Genomic DNA, 18,984 nt, shown 5'->3' with positions numbered 1-18,984 from the left:
TGAATTCGTGACTCAACACAAGCCACACGCTGCAGCAAAGAACTCGAGAACATCGCAAAAACCTCTCCACCTCGTGTGGCATGAAGTCGCAAACAAGGCCTGGCATAGTCTGCAGGATATTTTCCCAGAGCTGGTGGCCAGGCACCTCAGCAGTAGTATGGAATGTGCATAAGTGACCTCTAAATACGCAGTGAGTGGTCTAGTTGTTAATTCATTGGATAGTGGGGTACCAAGTACCCCTAACTCAAAATTCCAAAATATGCTTTATAATGCAAAACTTGAACATCAACATGAGCCACCAGTGGAAAATCCTACTCCTGACCTCACATGTTCTTAGCAGGAAGTTCCAGCATTCATTCCCCCAAAGAATGCTTAAATTGTATGAACTATGCTAACACATGGCATTATGTAATACAGAAGAGCAGACGCTGAAATGGAGTGGAAATTCTGTTCCACTACCGTGGATCTTTCCCTCCCACTTTGGAGATGCCAGCACTGCCCTCAAGCAGTTTAGAGTCTAGCTGAGAAGTGTAAAAGAACACTCCAGGACTACTGCAGAGAGTTTAAACAATAGGGGCAGGAGCAGCCACAAGAGTCCAGGTGGGTCTCCCAGGCCACGCCCTCCACTGAGGCTGAATGTGCCTGTGTGCATTTTTGCCAAGAAAGCTTCAAAGTCCTCATGCCAGTTTCAAACAGATCTAAAACAAAGTGAGAGAACAGGCTTAGAGTGAGGAGAGGACACAGGGGGCCCAAGGGGAAGCATGAGCATTCTACCCACACAGACACGGCCCAGTGCACACCTGCCCACACCCCCACAGCCTGGTGCACACCTGCCCACACAGACATGGCCCGGTGCACACTTGCCCACACAGGCACAGCCCGGTGCATACTTGCCCACACCCCCACAGCCTGGTGCACACCTGCCCACACCCCCACAGCTCGGTGCACACCTGCTCCCAGGGAGACTGAGCAGCCCCCAAGGTCTGAGGCTTTGTCTCTGGATTAGTAACTTTCTCCATTTTCCATTACATGTGGCCACCTTTCAGGTAGAATTAATTGTACATGGAATCCAGATAGCTAAATCTCAGTCAAAATAAAGATGCCTAAGTAGGACAGGTTCCTTTCAGGTAGAATTGTACATAGAATCCAGATAGGTAAATCGCAATCAAAATAAAGAGGCCTAAGTAGGACAGGTTGATTCCATGTTACCTTTCCTCAGGGTTCCCACCTTCAACATACTACATTGGGTCGGAAGTCTCCTGTGGACAGAGCTGGAAGTCCCCCTGCCTTAGGTATTCTTGAGCCTGTGGTATGATGGGTTTCCTCCCCAGTGAGAGTATAAACTAGTCCCAACCAGCCACACACCCACCTCAGCTTCTGGTGCTGTTGTGTAACTGTTTCCTCCAGGTCGGACATGACCACAGCCATCCTGAGTCAGGGCATCTTGGATGACCTATGCAAGTCTCTCATGAGATCAGAGTGGGGGTCCAAAGCCGTCACAAGATCCTCACATACTCCTCCCCTCTCCTAGGTTGCATAAGAGGCAGACAATCACTGTGGCGGGACTCTCCAGTAGTGTAGCCCCCCAGATATCACCCAGGGGGGGCTTTTCAGTGGTATAGCTACCAATATGTCACACAAGGGACTCTTCGATGGTGTAGCTACCCACACGTTGCTCCCAGGACATCTTGGGAGTATGGCGCCTTTGAGTCACCCATGATCTTGAAGTAACTCCCATAAACTCATTGGTTCATTAAGCGGGATTTTGCCAGTCCTTTCTTTAGTCTTTCTGAAAGGGTTCTTCCAGCACAATGGTATCCGAGCAGTTGGGAGCCAAGCAATACCACAAAGTCACACCATGCAACAAACCCCACACAAGAGATTTATTGGGGAGGAGGACAGAATAGTGGCTGCCTCTGACTGGAAACAGACAGCAGGGGGCTGGGGGAGGGGGAGGCTTCTATAGGGCTTTTGGAACATGCTCGAAATGAGCTAGTTGAAAAGTACAGTATTAGTTGCCAGCCAGCAGGGAAGACTCCTGGGGGCAGGCTCCCCCACCAAACCCCGCATTGGACCCTGCAATCTACAAGACCCATGCCCTACCCCAAACCTACTCAACCCCCTGCGACACCAGTGGCTTCCTGAGACACAGACTCTGCCAGCTCTCATTGGACCAAAAGGAGAGTGACTCTTCTCCCACCCAGAAAGCCCCACCTCTAGGACCTAGGCCCTGGGACACAACCAATCCCCAGGAACCCCCACACATCACTGCCCCAGTTGCTGGCCAGCAGGGAAGACTCCTGAGGGCAGGCTTCCCCACCAACCCCCCCCCATGGAAAAGTACAGTATTGTTTGGCCGATGACACTGAGTCACAGGGGTAGGGATTTCCAAGTCTCAGAATCTCTGGGTCGAGGTGCTTTTCCCTTGACCCTGGTCTCAGGCTTGGGGTCAAGTCAGGGGCAGGATGTTCTTTCCTCGGCCCTTTCCCCCTACAGTCTCAGTGCCCTCTTATCTGGGGTGAAACGATGTGTCTTACCTCTCCCTGTAGTGGGTATTCATTCTACCTATGACCTTGGAGTACCAGCCCCTAGGGTACGGCCTCTTGGCCAGCTTAAGACTTGAGAGGCACCTACGTCACCCCCTTCTCTTGCATGCTCTTGGATGATGAAGACCGGACCAGGCATGAAACAGCGTGGGACCGATTCTTAGCCTCCCAGGGACTCTGGGACTGAAATGGCCATATCCCCTATCAGTGAGTTGATACCCCATATAACCCCTTAATAAACAGATTCATTATCGGTATCTGTGGATTTCAATTCCTGCATTATCTCCCTAGGAAAGTCATGGGGCAGCTATCATCCTTGGCTCCTATTCCTCCTTCACTTTCTCATTCAAATCGCCTGCTCGCTTGTTGTGATGCCCCTTTCAAAACCTACTGGCTCACAGCTGCCCAGTATGAGGTCCTACCACAGGAAACTCCCCCAAGCTCTTAGATGATTAGCCACCAAGTAGGGAACCCGCAGAGGCTCTGGGGTGGGCCCACACTGCACTAGTGGGGCTTTGAACTCCAAGGGGCAGCAAAACTCTCAAAAACCCATCTCAAAGCTAAAGACACAGCCAGGAGAAGCAAATTCCAGGCTCTGGGGTGCATATCCTGTAATAGGTTCCTCCGATTCCAGCCAGGTTGAAACTCTCCATCCTAAAGAAAAGCTCTTCAAGACAGAAAGTAAACTTCTCAAAACAGCTTCAGGGAGTCTCTGAAACTGACCAGATTTATTACCCTCCCCCAGAGAGTATCTAAACACCCAGACTGCTAAGAGTCATACTCAGACGAGCCCAGCCCTACCTGGAAGACACTATGACCAGCTCCACTGTCTAGAAGAAACAAAGACCAGCAGAACCACCTGGAAGAGGTTTAGACCAACTGAAGCACCTGAAAAGGACACTCCCGACCTGTTGGGCTGCCTGTAGGTTGTTCAGGGTGCTCCAGGTTCCCAGCTGTGTGAGCTGTCACCCATGCTGGGGTGGGCTTTGGTAGTAGTCTTCAAGTCACTTCAGCTCCCTGTAAGTAACCCCTCACCTATTCTCCTATAAGTAACCCCAATAAAACTCAATGGCTCACCAAGTTGGACTTTGGCAGTATCAGTACTTTGGTCTGACATGGGCTCCCTATTTGGGTGGGTAAACAAATGTGTGTGTTGCGTCTCCCCAGGGAAAGTCTCATACAACTGTGCACCATGGTGGTGTGTCTTCTGAAGTGCCAAGCCTTTCTCAGGTCTAGAGACGCTGTTCACTATTAGGCTGGCCTTATCACTTCACAAGCTTCTGGGGGAGGTAAGACCAGCTCAGAGGAGTGGAGTTTGTCGACCTGAACTCACGTCCTCTGCAGCCACGGTACAGAGAGTCATGGCAGACCTAGGTGGGGGGAAGCTGCCCCATTTGCTTTGGGAATATTTGCTCAGTGGAATGAGACAGCCCCTGAACCTCGGCCTCTTTCCTTACAGTGGAAAGGCAGCGATCGCCTAAGCTCACACATGATCTACCTGTGGAGCATGAGACATGCCCCAGAGTGGAAGTTGTGTTCTCCGTGTTGATACAGACGTTAAAGCAGTCCGGGGAGTTGTCGTCGTCGGGGTGGAAAAGTCATAAATCAGTTCTCCATGGTCCACCACCTTCTGGCCACAAATCAAGTTCTGACTCTCCCGACGCCTTCCCCAACTGGTTGTTGCCCGCTGGGCTCTAATAACCACCCCCAACACACACACACACCCCATGAGCACCGGAACCACCCGTAAGCACCTCAGCCTCTGCCCTTCTACACCCGGGCTGTTGGCAGGGTCCACCCAGGACCCAAACGCTGTCAACGAGTGAATCAGGGATGACCATGTCTCCTCCCTTCCTTTTTCTGTCTCCCTACAAAAGGGGCAGAGACTTGGGTAAGGTATGTTCTAGAAGAAAATCCTATCACATACGACATGGATCAACATGGGTGAAGTCGTTTAGCCATGGAGGACAGTGTGGTTGTGTGACTGCACTTACAAGAGGTGTCCCTAGCTGTCGGTGTTGTGGGAGGAGAAAGTAGAATGGTGGCCACTGGCGGCTTCAGAGAAGGGAAGTGGAAACTTGCCAGCAGGTGTAAGGTTACAGTTACAGAAATGGGTAAGTTCTAGACATCTGCCCGCGGATAACACCTAAGGCTTTAAGATGTGCCTGGGACTTTAAGATGTGGTGTTTATGGCATTGTGCACTCAAAATTTGTTAAGAGGTTGGGTCTTGTATTAGTGGTTTTAATCCCCAATAAAAAAAATAATAATTTTAAAAAATAAGGAAACTTGGAGAGGTGGTGGATGTGACATTTACCTTGACTGTGAGGATGATTCACAGGTAACAAATGTCCAAACCCACGGGACTGCGTGCATTAAATATATGCCGTTTTTATATCAGTTTACACTGCAATAAACCTATTTAAAAGGTAACATGTTCTTAAATTCTCCTTCATTCAAGATTTCCTGCAATCCTTCTTCAGCATTCAAATGGGCCAACTCTGATCCAGTTCACATCTATTCACGCTTGATGAATTTCCCCCTCTTCTCTCCTGCTTATGAGAAACGAGTTTTCCAGTCAAAACCCTGTGAAGGTGAGCGGAGGGCTCCGTCGGTACTCCCTGGCTCCAAGCTAGAGCGGCCTGAGGAAGGAGGATGCTGTCAGCCTGCCTCCACCCAGGGCTATCTGGAGGACAGTTTTAGGGGAAATGTCCTGAGTTGTGTTTCATGTCCCAGGCATCCAGCATCCACTGAGGCCAGAGCAGCCTCGGTGTGGTGAGGGGATTCGTTCAGGCTGTGACTTTCCCTTGCCAGCTTATTTCACTTAGCATGTTTCCCAGGTTTATCCATCTAAATAACACAGGCAGTTCGTGCTAGCCCTGGATGGCGCGTTCACAGACAGCAACTCTGTGTCTCAGAAGCCATCTTCCACTGACAGACCAAGGTCAGGGTGGAGCGGGACGGCCCCATTGATCATTGTACCTAGCTTCTTCCGAACGTCCTTCATGCCTACTTTTCCAAGGCCTGGCACCCTCGCTCCCCTCTGAGAATGGAAAGAGCCCGAGAAACGAGGCTACAATACTGTTGTGAAATGATCTTGAATTGGGGTGTGTGAGATCAAAGACATAGCTCAGAGGACAAGAGGGATGAAGGGATGAGAGGGATCGTCCCACTGGCTGCTGCAGGAGACCGGAGCGCAGGCTGTAGGAAGCGCTCAAGGACTAAACCTACGCAGTTAGAAACCCTAGCTGAATAGACGCTCAAGAAATGGAGCCGAGAGTCCCTATTACAGAGGAAAGGAATATGATGGCTTTGGCTTTCTCAGGATCTCACCGCTAATTATCCAGGCTCAACGCAGTGCCCCCTGGTGGCCGTTTGAGGTGTTTCCTACTACAAAAGTGTGGAAACAGCACCATCTACAGGACGATTTATTACATGCTGCCTTACAACGAACATTTCAATTTGCTCACTTTAACTTGGCACTTGTAAAACAAAACGAGAGTGAAAATAAAAAGCACTTCTTTAAGAATGTGTGCTCCGTGTCATACTGAGGTGTAAACATCGGGCTTTGCATGGCCATGAGCAAAGCGTGGACTCTCAAGTCAGGTGACTGGAATGGAGTTGCTCATAACTTTTTGAGCTTAGGAAAGTCACTGCCTCAAAGCTTTGCTTTTTCTCATCTGTAAAGAAGTGGGTGTGTTTATCTTGCAGTATTCGACCAAAGTTTAAGTGAAATAATGCACATAAGATAAAAATCCAATGTGTATAAAGTAAGTTACAAGGTGGGTATAATAAATGGGCTTCAAATTACAACAAAAAAAATCACCTGGAAATTTTGGGGGTGTTGTTGAAGTTGTGAACTATTTTTCCAAATATGAACTATTTCTAACATGAGTTTTATCAAATAAAAAGCAAAAAAGAACTCTGTGGGTATTTTTTTTTTTTTAAAGAGGATAGCCTTTCTGCTCTCTAGAGTGATCGAGTCTGACCCTCCTCCAAAAGTCAATCCACCCCTGGCTGGGCACCAGGCCTGGAAACAAGATTCTGCCAACAGAGGCTCCACAACATGAACTGAACATCTGCCCCGTGCTAGACACTCCGGAAGTGCCGCCATCATGGGGGAGTCTAAAGCTCCACCAGAGAGGGCTTTGCCAAGAGTATGAGAACGTCTTCTTTTATAGTTTCTCAGGCACTTTTGAGAGAAGTCAGAAAGTCTCAGCACTGGGAACAGCATGAGCTGGTTAGGAGAAGCTTCTGTGGTGTGTAGTGAACTGGTACTGAGCCAGACAAAAGCCAACAGCCAAGAAAAGCACAGTATGGTGAATCTGATGGGAAACGTAATGCTGTGTTGTCATAATGTTCTAGAACAATAAGATCTTCTCTGTGGTTGTGGAAATTAGCACAGGCTGTTTGGGGGGACACTAGACATGTAGGGGGTGAAACTGGCCTGAATTCCAGCCTGGAATTTGGTTACATGGGTGTAAACAGGCAGCGTTTTCCTGAGTCCACTGGACCCTCTGAAAGCAGTTTTTACAATTTCAAGATATTTGCAAGTTGGTTCAAATTAGATTCCTAGACTCTGCCATAGTGGAAGTCTTTACAGCACAGAAGTCAATAAATGCTATCAAGTGGGACTTCTCCACCCAACCAGAGAACCAAATATTTAACATACATGTACACAACCGTCAATTTATTCATCAAAGCCACCAAACGGCACAAGATCTATTGTATATCGCTGTATGAAAATTGTATCTCAAATAATTATACTCAAAAATATGCCTCTCACTTCCAGAGTTTGCAGAACACAGCTGGCGCCCAGTACTGGGCTGTTACTTAAGAGAAATTGAAACGATCATTTCTGAAACTGAGCGGCAAAACCTAAGAAGTGTTGAAGGATGAAGCTCAGAGATGGTCCTGGCTAGTTTTTTGTCAACTTAGCACAACCTCTAGTTATCTCAGAAGTGGGGACCGCAACTGAAAAAAATGCCTCCATAAGGCTGGGTTGCATGCAGGCCTGTGGGCACTCTCATAATTAGTGATTGATGTGGGAGGGCCCAACCTATTGTGAGTACGGACATCCCTAGGCAGGTGGTCCTGGAGTCCATAAGAGAGCAGACTGAACAAGCCCTGGGGAGTAAGCCAGTCCCTCTATGGTTCCCGCTTCATTTCCTGCCTCACGTTCCTGCCCCGAGTTCTTTCGATGATGGACTGTAAGGTGGAACTGAAGGCTGAAGTGGACTCTTTCCTCCCGAAGTTGCTTTCGGTCATGATACTTCATCACAGCAACAGAAACCCTAAGACAAAGACAGCATTCTGCCTGCTGTACTGAAGACCCTAGGTTCCATCCCCAGCACTGAAGAAAGTCTTTTTATCCAGACAAAATGGAGCTAAAGCAAAAAAAATAAAAAATTAAAAAATTAAAAATTAAAAATTAAAAAAAAAAAAGAAGATCCAACACACAGGCTTCAGGGAGAGACGCAGAGCAGGATCAACCATAGAGAGTTGCTGCACAAGCTATAGATTGTCAGCCTTCCCTTGGTGAGGACCTAGGCACCATTCCAGAACCACTGTCTGTCCTCTGTCATTTAAAAAGAACGTTAATTCTTTGTGTTTCGTGTGCAGGAGCGCCTTGCCTGACTGTATGTGTGTGCACTGCATGTGTGGCTGGTGCCTGCAGAGGCCAGAAGAGGGCATCTGATACCCAGGGACTGGAGTTAAGGATGGCTGTGAGCTACCATGTGGGAGCAGAAAACATAACCCCAGCCTTCTGCAAGAACAGCTAAAAATCTTAATAGAAGGCTGTCCCTCAAAGCAGAGAGCATCCTTTTTCCCAGATGGCCTTCAGACTCCATCTGTGACATGAACTCTGCCCAGAGTCTACCCTGCCTGTGTGCCTTGAAGAATTTGGAAGCCAAGTTCTCAAAATATTTCTTGCCCATCATTCCACATAGCTATCCATCAATATGAAGGAAGGGTTAGTTCCAAGTACCCAAATCCAGAGATGCTGAATCCATTGATTACATGAGACCTGTGCCTGGCTGTTGCTAGAGTTTTCCTGCCTTGCCCACAGTCAGGACAAATCTTTGTCACCCGCCAGTCCCACAGCCGCTCAGACCCAACCAAGTAAACACATAGACTTATATTACTCATAAACTGTATGGCCGTGCCAGGCTTCTTGCTAACTGTCCGTATATCTTAAATTAACCCATTCCTATAAATCTATACCTTGCCACGTGGCTGGTGGCTTACCAGAGTCTTTACATGCTGCTTGTCCTGGCGGTGGCTGCAGTGTCTCTCCCCCTCTGCCTTCCACTTCCCAGAATTCTCCTCTCTCCTTATCCCACCTACTTCCTGCCTGGCCACTGGCCAATTGGTGTTTTATTTATTGACCAATCAGAGCAATTTGACATACAGACCATCCCACAGCACTGGCTTCACATGAACTGCATCTCTGAATTACTTTAACACCTAATACAATGTAAATGCTATGTAAATAGTTGTTATACTGTATTGTTTAGAGAATAACAGCAAGGAAAGCAACCTGTACATGTTCAATAAAAATTCAATTTATTGGTCCATGATAGATTGACTCCATGAATGCAGATCCACAGAAGCAGAGCAGCAACTGAATATGTACATATAGATGCTTTATTGATTCTGTTTCTCTGTGTGTATTGGCCTTCTGTGCTGCAGCCTTGTTCAACACTCCAGTCTAGGGAGGCGTTTGCAGACTCCTGGTGCCCTGGTTTGCTTTAATTGTCAACTTGACACAAGCTAAATTCATCTGAGAATGACTCAATAGAGGAATTACTTAGATCAGAATGGCCTATGAGCACATCTGGGGTGGGGGTGAGGGGTGTCTTGACTGCTGCAGTATGGCCCAGCTTATTGACAGCAGCATCCCTAGGCAGGTGGTCCTGGGTGTTACCAGAAAGCTACCTAAGGGGCTGAAGAGATGGCTCAGAGGTTTAAGGCACTTGATACTCTTGCAGAGGACCCGAGTTTGGTTCCCAGTATCCTCAATGGGTAGTTCACAACTGCCTGTATCTCCAGTTCTGGGGGATCTGATGCCTTCTTCTAGCTTCTACAGGCACTAGGCACTTACATGGTATAAATACATACATGCCGGTTCACATACACATAAAATAAAAATAAATGAATTGCTGTGGGATGTCTTTCTATACTCTGTGAATATGTGTTGCTACATTGGCCTATGGCAGGGCAGGATAAGGTTAGGGGGTACATTCAAACTAAAGATGAGATGAAGAAGGTTGGAGTCAGACACCAGCCTGCTGCCCAAGGAGCAACTAGGTGCCAGCAGACCAGTAACGCCACGGCTACATGGCAACATATAGATTAGTAGAAATGGGTTGAGTTAAGTTATAAGAGCTAGCTAACAAGAAGCCTGACCCATAGGCCATACAGTTTGTAAATAATATAAGCCTCTGTGTGTTTACTTGGGACCAAGTGGCTGCAGGATGCAGGTGGGAGAGATTCGTCCTGACTGTGGGGGCTGGACAGGACTGGAGAAACTTCTGGCTACCATGAATTTTTCTTAAAAGAAGGAAAGTGAAGCATGAGCATGACTGAGCCAGCAAGAGTGTTCCTCCATGTCTCTGCCTCAGGCTGCTACTTGAGTCCCTGCTCTGACTGTCCCCAATGATGGAATATAAACTGGAATGCAAGCCAAATAAATCCTTTCTTCCCTATGTTGCTTTTGGCCGTGGTATTTGTCACAGTAACAGAAATCAAAGTAGAAACACCTGGGGATTCTGGGCAGATACCCTGCTCACTGGGAACAGGAGCTGGTGCACCTGGGGCCGGGTCCACAGCCTGGGGCAGGGTCCACAGCCTGGGGTGACAGGGCTGCATCTCCTTTATCATATTAGGAACTTCAGAGACACAATCTTTGTCCTAGACCCTTTGAGAAGCATAGCTCCTGAGAGGCAGAAACTAGTTATAAATCTTCTTAGTCATGTGATAAGAGATGAATTAATACCATTGATTGGCCATTGGTAAGGACAGGCCCAGGCAATGAAGCAAAAGGCAGGCAGGACAGACAAGGACCACAGATAGGTTGGCCCATTTCTCAGTAGGGCCAGGCTTCAGATAAAGCAGGAACCTGCACTTCGATTGAGGCTAGATCCTGGGCAGGAATTCAAGGTCTGGCATCTTGGTAATAAGCTATGTGTCTTTGCTTGAGGAGTCGGGGAATGTTCTGGCTAGATGTCTTTAAGAGGAAATAAGATGTCAAACACAAGTTGACCAAGTGCAGAGCCCAGGGCATTGGGAACCCAGCAGAAAGGAAGCCTTTCCTTGTCTGCAGTCTTCCACGACACTACATACCTCTTCCTGGGAACTCCACTCTCAGACTATAACCTCAGTGAGCCCAGAGAGTACCATGGCATTGGTGCCCTGGAGCTTCAAGTTCTGATACACAGCATGCAAGATGTTCCCCCAGGGCTCCAAGAAACACTCGTCAAAGACTTCAGAGAGGCGAGAGACTGCAAGGGAACAGGGTGTAAAACCAGTGACATTGAAGTTATTAACTCATGGTAAGCTTTTTCTACAAACCTGTGAAGCTAAGAGAAAGGGAAGTTCCATCTTTGTCCCTCTAGAACATTCTGCAAGCCTCCTCCACCACCACCACGTACGATAAGATGTCCCCGCACTCTGCCATCACTGGAAACTGTGACACTCTGACCACCTATGAAGTTGGCAAAGAACAGTTAGGCTGTCACCTGATTAGACTGCCTACAGGTCACCAGACCCCTCATATCACATCATTACTATATTTTTTGTCACCTTATCAAAGGCTCCAAACAGCTGTTCCCAAGCCCTCCCAGACAATAGAAGTCCATATTTACAAACAAGTCTAACTTTTTTTGTGTGTAGAGGAATTCGCTTGCATCTGTCTGTGCACCACAGGCATGAAGGGCCTGCGGAGGCCAAAGAGAATCGATCCCTTGGAACTACACTCACAGAGCATTTTGGGACCTGCCACATCGGTGTTGGGAACCAAATCCAGGTCCTCTGGAACAGCAACCAGTGCTCCTACCTACAAAGCCACCTCTCCAACCCCAAGAAACTGCTCTTTAAACAACATATCAAAACACCATTAATGCTCCCGATAACCCTCTACCCCTTCCTTTCTGCCTCTCCCTCCACCTCTCACCCATTCCTATTTCCTCACTCATCTCCTCTCAAGACTTCCCTCCCACCCATGCTCATCCCCATCCCTCCCCCTCCTTCCTCCCCAGTTCCCTATACCAACACTGAGCACATATCAAAAACAATTCAGGTCTCAGGCCCTCAAAATCCTGCAGCTCTATCCCTCATGGCTTCCTACCCGCCCCAGCTCCTGATAGACTCAGGCCTTGTGTGTTTAGCCTGGGATACATGTGAAAATCAGGAAACTAGTAACGGGCTACTGGGAGTACATTTAGGGAGTGGGGATCATAGATTATAGGTGAGCTGGAAATAGAGAGGGAGAATGCCAGGGACAGGAAGGTTCAAGACGGGAGTGAAGTGATGGGGATTCAGAAACAAGAGACTAGGGGAAGGCCTAGACAAAATGGAGGGTGCATGAAGAAGCTCCCTGGAAATCTGTCATCTTCAACTCAAGTAAAAAATATAATAAAAGAGGATAGTCGAACATGTCATACAAAAGGCTAGAGAGGATACAGAATACTGAGAGCCAAAGGTTTGAGTGGAGATGACAGGTTAGTGAGGGAGACAAAGGGTAGGGGGTGAGTTAGCCAATCCTAAGGATATATGAAGAAGCCTCATGAAACTAGTTTGTAAGCTAATTAAAGTATTTTTTGAAGGCGTTTGAACCAAAGTAGCCGATATGGGTGGACAATACTGCTCCCCAAAGACAGGGTTATTAAATGAAAATCTTAGTACCGGGCACAGGTTATATCCATATGAGTTATTGGTCAGAGAAGCTCCAGAGGCATCCAAAACATGACGGGTTGTTGGCATTGCTGTGTTTGCCCATCATAACTAGATAGTAAGACTATTACTGAAGACATCGCACACTTCAGTTGGAGAACATAGAAAAATCAATCCTGAACTGACCAGGAAATCTCTCTCTCCTTCCAGGCCTGCTTTGATAGTGCTGGAAAGTGTTGTGCAGGCTTCCTGGGGAGAAAAGACGTCAGTGATCTTACCCGGCACTGGATCCTTCCAGCTACAGTAATGATCTGCCGGCCCAGGCATGCCTGCTGGTGTAACAGTGGTATGACTGTCCATGGCGTAACTACCTGCCTTCGTGATTGAATCTGAGGCCTGCTCCGTAGAGGGTGATTCATGCCTGGTGTTGTAAACATGGTCAAAATCCAAGGCTAGGGAAGTCAGAGGCCGGAGGGGGGATCTGTTGATGTTGTTTAACTAGACGGTGATGTTGTCAAACCACCTTCTAAATATTTATGTTCCTATTGGTGGATTTGTTCTGCTCTTGACCTTGGTCATAGAGGACTCTTATTGCAGAGAGCAGTGGTTAATGCAGAGACTCATAATTGTTCAAAATGTTGAGACTAACCATTTCAAGTATTCAGCCACAGATGGAACAGCTATATCTACACTACCCCCTGCTGATTCAAGGGACGTCTGTGAAGAGGGAGCACAAAGAATGCAAAGGGTGGAAGCTGAGGAGGAGTGCCGAGAAGGGCTAGCCTCTACACATGCCATGGCTGTAACACACAGCAACTCACAGCGGCTTTGCTTGTCCATACAAGACCTCCACAAGACCAAAAGAACTAAAATCTCCACCATGAGGGTGGCTGGAGAGAAGACTCAGCAGTTCCAAGCACTGGCTGCTCGAACCCAGAGGACCTGGCTTCAATTCCCAGCACCCACATGACAGCTCACAACCGTCTGTAACTTCCGTCTCAGGGGCTCAGATGCCTGTCATGGGCAGGCACCAAGCATGCCCCAGGAGACATGCAGGCAAAATACCCATACATATAAAATAAAAATAACTAAAATCATTTTAAAGCTCCAGCATGGAGTGGGGAGGACTCCCAGTGCCAATGTCCCACTCCTAGCCACAGAGCTAATGGCAGCTGATGGCTTCTGAGGGAGACGCGGTCACTTTTCTTGGGGGATGGGTATTGGTAGGTTGTCCAGCCCCAGTGGATGAACACACACACATGTGAATATAGGTAGCACTAATTGGACTTGTTGGGTTATAAAAAAAAAATATTTTAATCCAGGGGCTGGAGAGATGGCTCAGTGGTTAACAGGACCTGAGTTCAGCTCCTAGAACTTATGTTGGGAAACTCACAACCACCTCTAACTCCAGCTCCAGGGAACCTGACACTGGTTGTCTCTTCTGGTTGTCACAGGTACCCCACTCTCTGTGTGTGCGCGCGCACACACACACACACACACACACACACACACACACACACACACACACACCACTCAGATATATACACATAAATTTTTAAAAATCTAAATAAATAAAAAAGACATGAAGTTGGAAGGGAGATGGGATATATGTTGGGGGGACAGAGGAAGTTGGAAGAATAGGGGTAAATATGACCAAGATACACTGTATATACGTATGAAATTTTAAAAAAAAAAATCTCTCTACTCTAGGAAGCGACACACCAGAACTTCTTACTGCGACTACCTGGCATCCACTCACCATTCTCTCCTCACCCTTCCTAAGCCCTCTTTATCAGCCACTGGAGCCACCATGCTGCTCTCGGCCTCCATGAAGTCAGCCTTTGCAGGCTTCCCACAAGAGTGACATCACCGACTTGTCCTTCTGCACCTGGTGTAGTTCTCTTAACACAGTGACCTAAGGTTCAGCCACGCTGCAAACGACAACATGTCATTCTCTCGGGGTCGAATAGCATTTCCCTGTGTATAATCTTTTTCTCTATCCACTCACCAGCTTATGTGCAGTCGCTGAAGGGGAGGAAACATATAGGAGACGTCTGACAAGGCGTGGATGTCCAGAATACAAAAAGTTCCACATACTCAATAGCAAATAAATAAAATAACAACGTGAATCTTAATCGTCGTTTTTCAAAAGAAGGCATACAAATGGCAAACAGGTACATGAAAAAATGTTCAACGTCATTAGTCATGAGAGATTTGTAAACCACAGTGAGGTATCACCTCATTCCCCTGAGTCATTAACGAGAAGTCTAAAAGTAAGAGTGTGCAAAGATGTGAGGAGAAAAGAACCTTTGCACACTGTTGTTGGAAATGTAAATTAGTACATTAGCTGCTATAGAAAACAGTATGGAGATAATACAAATAATTAAACATAAGAATTTTTTAAAGACACCTGCTGAGGCAGCTCTTTGTGTGAGTGAGTACAAAGCGTGCCTGACCGATATAGCAAGTCCAAGGCCAGCTAGGGCTATATAGTGAGACCTTTCCTCAAAAAAAAAAAAAAAAAAAAAATGCTGATCAGAGACATAAGAACCTCTGTAAACCGCACACTCAGGAAATTCAGATTAAGTGTAATGGGCCTACATGCTGAAACCTGGCCAACAGCAGACCTCTAGACTATGGGGATGAAACTTTGAATCAGAACGTCCAGTATTCAGAGAGGTGGAAATGTAATCATAGACAGAGTCTGCAGGGAACATAGACAGCTTCCAAGCAGCACACCACATACTAGGAAAGGGTTTCACAGAGGCTGGACTGGGATTCACGACTGGACTCCTAAGAGACTCCCAGGGGTGTGGCCAGCATATGCAACTGGTTCTGAGAAGCACATCCCACTGGCCAAACCAGCATTGGTAATGAAGCATCCCAAAGAGGGCCTATAGGCAAGAACAGCATTTACAGCACAGCCCCTGAAGGACCACCGCCATGTGTGACCAGCATTTATGATCCAACATCACAAAGGAACACCCAGGGCTAGGATAGGCATCTAGGATCCTGGCCAGTATTCTACTGTTGAGAGGAGCACTGGAGATAGACTGTGGTACCCAAACACCAGTCTAGCAGAAGATGACACCTAAATTCTACTACCACTCAGTCCCCCTTGAACACTGCAAACCACTCCCACTGAAAGAATAGCTATATATATATACATATGTATACATGTATATGTATATATAGCTATTCTTTCTATATATATTTATATATAGCTATTCTTTATACATATATATGTGTGTATATATAAATTCAGGAGGTGTATGTTTGCTATATAAGCAAAAGGGCCTGTGTTTGTATTCCTAGAACTCATGTAAATGGCAGGAGTGTCAGCACTTGCCTCTAATCCTGGCACTGGGAGGTGTATCCTGCCTGACCTGCTAACAAACCGGTCAGTCTAGCTGAAATGGTAAGCTTTGGGTTCAGTGAGAGAGCTCACTTTTAAATAATTAAATTAGTAGATAGATAGATAGATGGATAGATGGATGGATGGATGGATGGATGGATAGATAGATAGATAGATAGATAGATAGATAGATAGATAGATAGATAGATAGGTAGATAGATAGACAGGTAGACAGACAGATAGACAGATAGGTAGAAAGGTAGCAAAGCAATTGAAGAAATATATCCTGATATCAATTGCTATATGCATCTATGAGGGCAGCTCTCTCTCTCTCTCTCTCTCTCTCTCTCTCTCTCTCTCTCTCTCTCTCACACACACACACACACACACACACACACACACACACACACACACCTGAATAAAATAAAGAAGTCTATACAACAAGATATGAAAGCATAATTCAATGAGGAGATACTGGAAATTAAAAAGTCAACAAGTCAAATAAAAAGCTCATGAAAGACTCATCCACACAGTGGTTGACAGGGAGAACAGAACAGCAGGCCTTGAAGACAACAGAGATAAATTGGAACATCAGTCAACAAAGACAAATTAATAAGAGGGGACAAATGGAACATTCAAGATTTATGGGACAATATGAAAAGACCAAATCTGTAAACCATGGGCATACATGGAGAATAATATCTTGCTAAAGAAATAGAGAATGTTTTTCAACAAAATCATAGCAAATAATTTTCCAAATGTAGATTTTTTTTAAATGCCCGACAAGACACAGGAATAATCTGGAACCCAAAACAAATAAGACTAGGAAATAACTTCTCTAACCCATAGTGTAGTTAAAACAAAGAAAGTATATGGAAAGCTGCAAGAGAAACCATCAATTTGCACAGAAAGACGGGCCCTTCAAAGTAACAGCAGATTTCTCAACACACACGTTAAAAGCAAGGGGGCTGAGAGTGCTGCATTCCAGGTTCTGAAAGATGACTGCTGCCAGCCCAGACCACTCTACCCACAAAACCATCTATCATAATCCGAGCAGAAAGAAAACATTCCCATGATACAAACAGGCTGAGAAAATCCCTGACAACTAAACAAGCTCCTCAGAACAGAGACAGAACCTTTGAAGGTGACAGAAAAGAGGGGCACGTTCAATTTTAAAAAAAAAAGAAAGACACTCCCAACTAAGACATTCCAGGTCCAGATGAATTAACTCTGAATTCTACTGTATCTTTAACGAACTAAGGTCACATTATTCCATGAAATAGGAGGAGAAGGAATGTTACCAAACCTTCTCATGAAGTCAGTACTACTCTGATGCCAAACCGGACAAAAATATAACAAAGAAAATTATATGGTGAACACAGGAGCAAATATTCTCAATAAAATATTGAATTCACCTTTACAGAGAAAATGAGGATACTGAAAAGAGAAGTCAAAGAAGATACCAGATGATGAAAAGTCATTTCATGTTCCTGAACTGGCAGAGTTAATATGGTAAAAATGGCTAGATCAACAAAAGTTATCTACAGATTTAATGCGATCCTCATAAACCTTCCAATGATATTTGCCACAGAACTAGGAAAAGCAATCCAAAAATATATCTGGAAACACCAAAGGCCATGAACAGCCAAAGCAATCCTTAGCAGACAGAGCATTACTAAATGTAACAGAAATTAAACTTCAGAGCCACAATAATCAAAACAGCATGGTACTGGTACAGTAACAGACACATCAATCAATAGACTAGAACAGTGGACCGAATATAAAGCCTCCTAGCTGAAGCCACCTGGTTTTTGACAAAGATTTTAAAAAATACACTTTGAAGAAAAGACAACCTCTTCAACAAATAGTGCCTGAAAACTGGATGTATACATTTAGCTCTCACCCTGTACAAAAAAAAAAAGTAAACTCCAAATGGGACAAAGACGTTAAGGTAAAACCTGAAACTGTAAAACTGTTTGAAGAGTGGGGGAAACACCTCAGGATACAGGCACAGGAACAGGCTTTCTCAACAGGACTTCAGTCACTTAGGAAATCAGGCCAACAACTGACAAATGTGACTTCCTAACTGAGTGAAGAGACAACCTACAGAATGAGAGAAGACCCTTCCTACCTATACAGCTGACAAAGGATTAATTCCTAGAATATATGAGGAACTCAAAAACCCAGGCAAGAAAGCATGCAAACCAGTCAAACCAATGGGCTGAATGAACAGGCAGTTCTCCGAAGAGAAAATACAAATGGCCGATAAACACAGAAGAAAATGTTCACATGCACTAGCCGTCAGGAAAATGCAGCCTTCAGTGAGGTTCTGCTTTACCCCAGTCAGGATGAGAACAACTAAGAAACAAATAACAAACGCTAGTGAAGATTCAGACAAAAGGGAGTGCTACTATACACCCCTGCTGGGAATGTAAACCAGCCCAGCCCAAGTCTCTGTGTGTGCAGTGGTGGCCGGGTCTATGTGTCAGTATCATTGTGATTGTGTGCTATAATCGGATTTATTATCTGTTATAAACTTTATTACGGTTTTAAAAATACCACTAGAGTTACTGAATGTGGTCCCTCCTGTGTGAAGCCTGCTCTCATTCCTTCTGATGGCTTGTCTTACTCACTCTGAACCCCACACGCAATAAGCTCTCCTGTGCCCTAAGCTGGCTCCATGGCTGTCCAGATCACTCGCCTTGACATCACAGCTGTGCTGAGCCCCCGACCTGAAGCAAGGGTCAGCTTGCTTGCTTTCTATGCTGCAGCCACAAGAGGGAGCACTGTGACAGCTCTGCAGCCAGAGCGGCAGACGCATCGCCTAGCCAGGTAAACTCCTCCATGTCGTGAACCCAGTAAGAAAAGGCTAAGAGGCAAGAAAAGGGCAGGGAAAACACGGCTCAAAGAGAAAAGCAATCAAGAAAACTAACCGAGAAGTGACACAGACTTCAGAACTGGGAGACAAGGACATTAAAACCGTTATTATATGTTATATATTCAAGATGCCAGAGAGAAAACTAAAGCTGTTGATAATACATGAAAGACAGTTCTCAAAAATATCGAAATCGGACTGGAGAGATGGCTCAGTGGTTAAGGGCACTGGCTGCTCTTCCAGAGGTCCTAAGTTCAATTCCCAGCAACCACATGGTGGCTCACAACCATCCGTAATGAGATCTGGTGCCCTCTTC

The sequence above is a fragment of the Peromyscus maniculatus genome, chromosome 7, assembly GCF_049852395.1.
Source record: "Peromyscus maniculatus bairdii isolate BWxNUB_F1_BW_parent chromosome 7, HU_Pman_BW_mat_3.1, whole genome shotgun sequence".
In the NCBI taxonomy this organism is placed as follows: Eukaryota; Metazoa; Chordata; class Mammalia; order Rodentia; family Cricetidae; genus Peromyscus; species Peromyscus maniculatus.
This window is presented reverse-complemented; position numbering follows the sequence as displayed.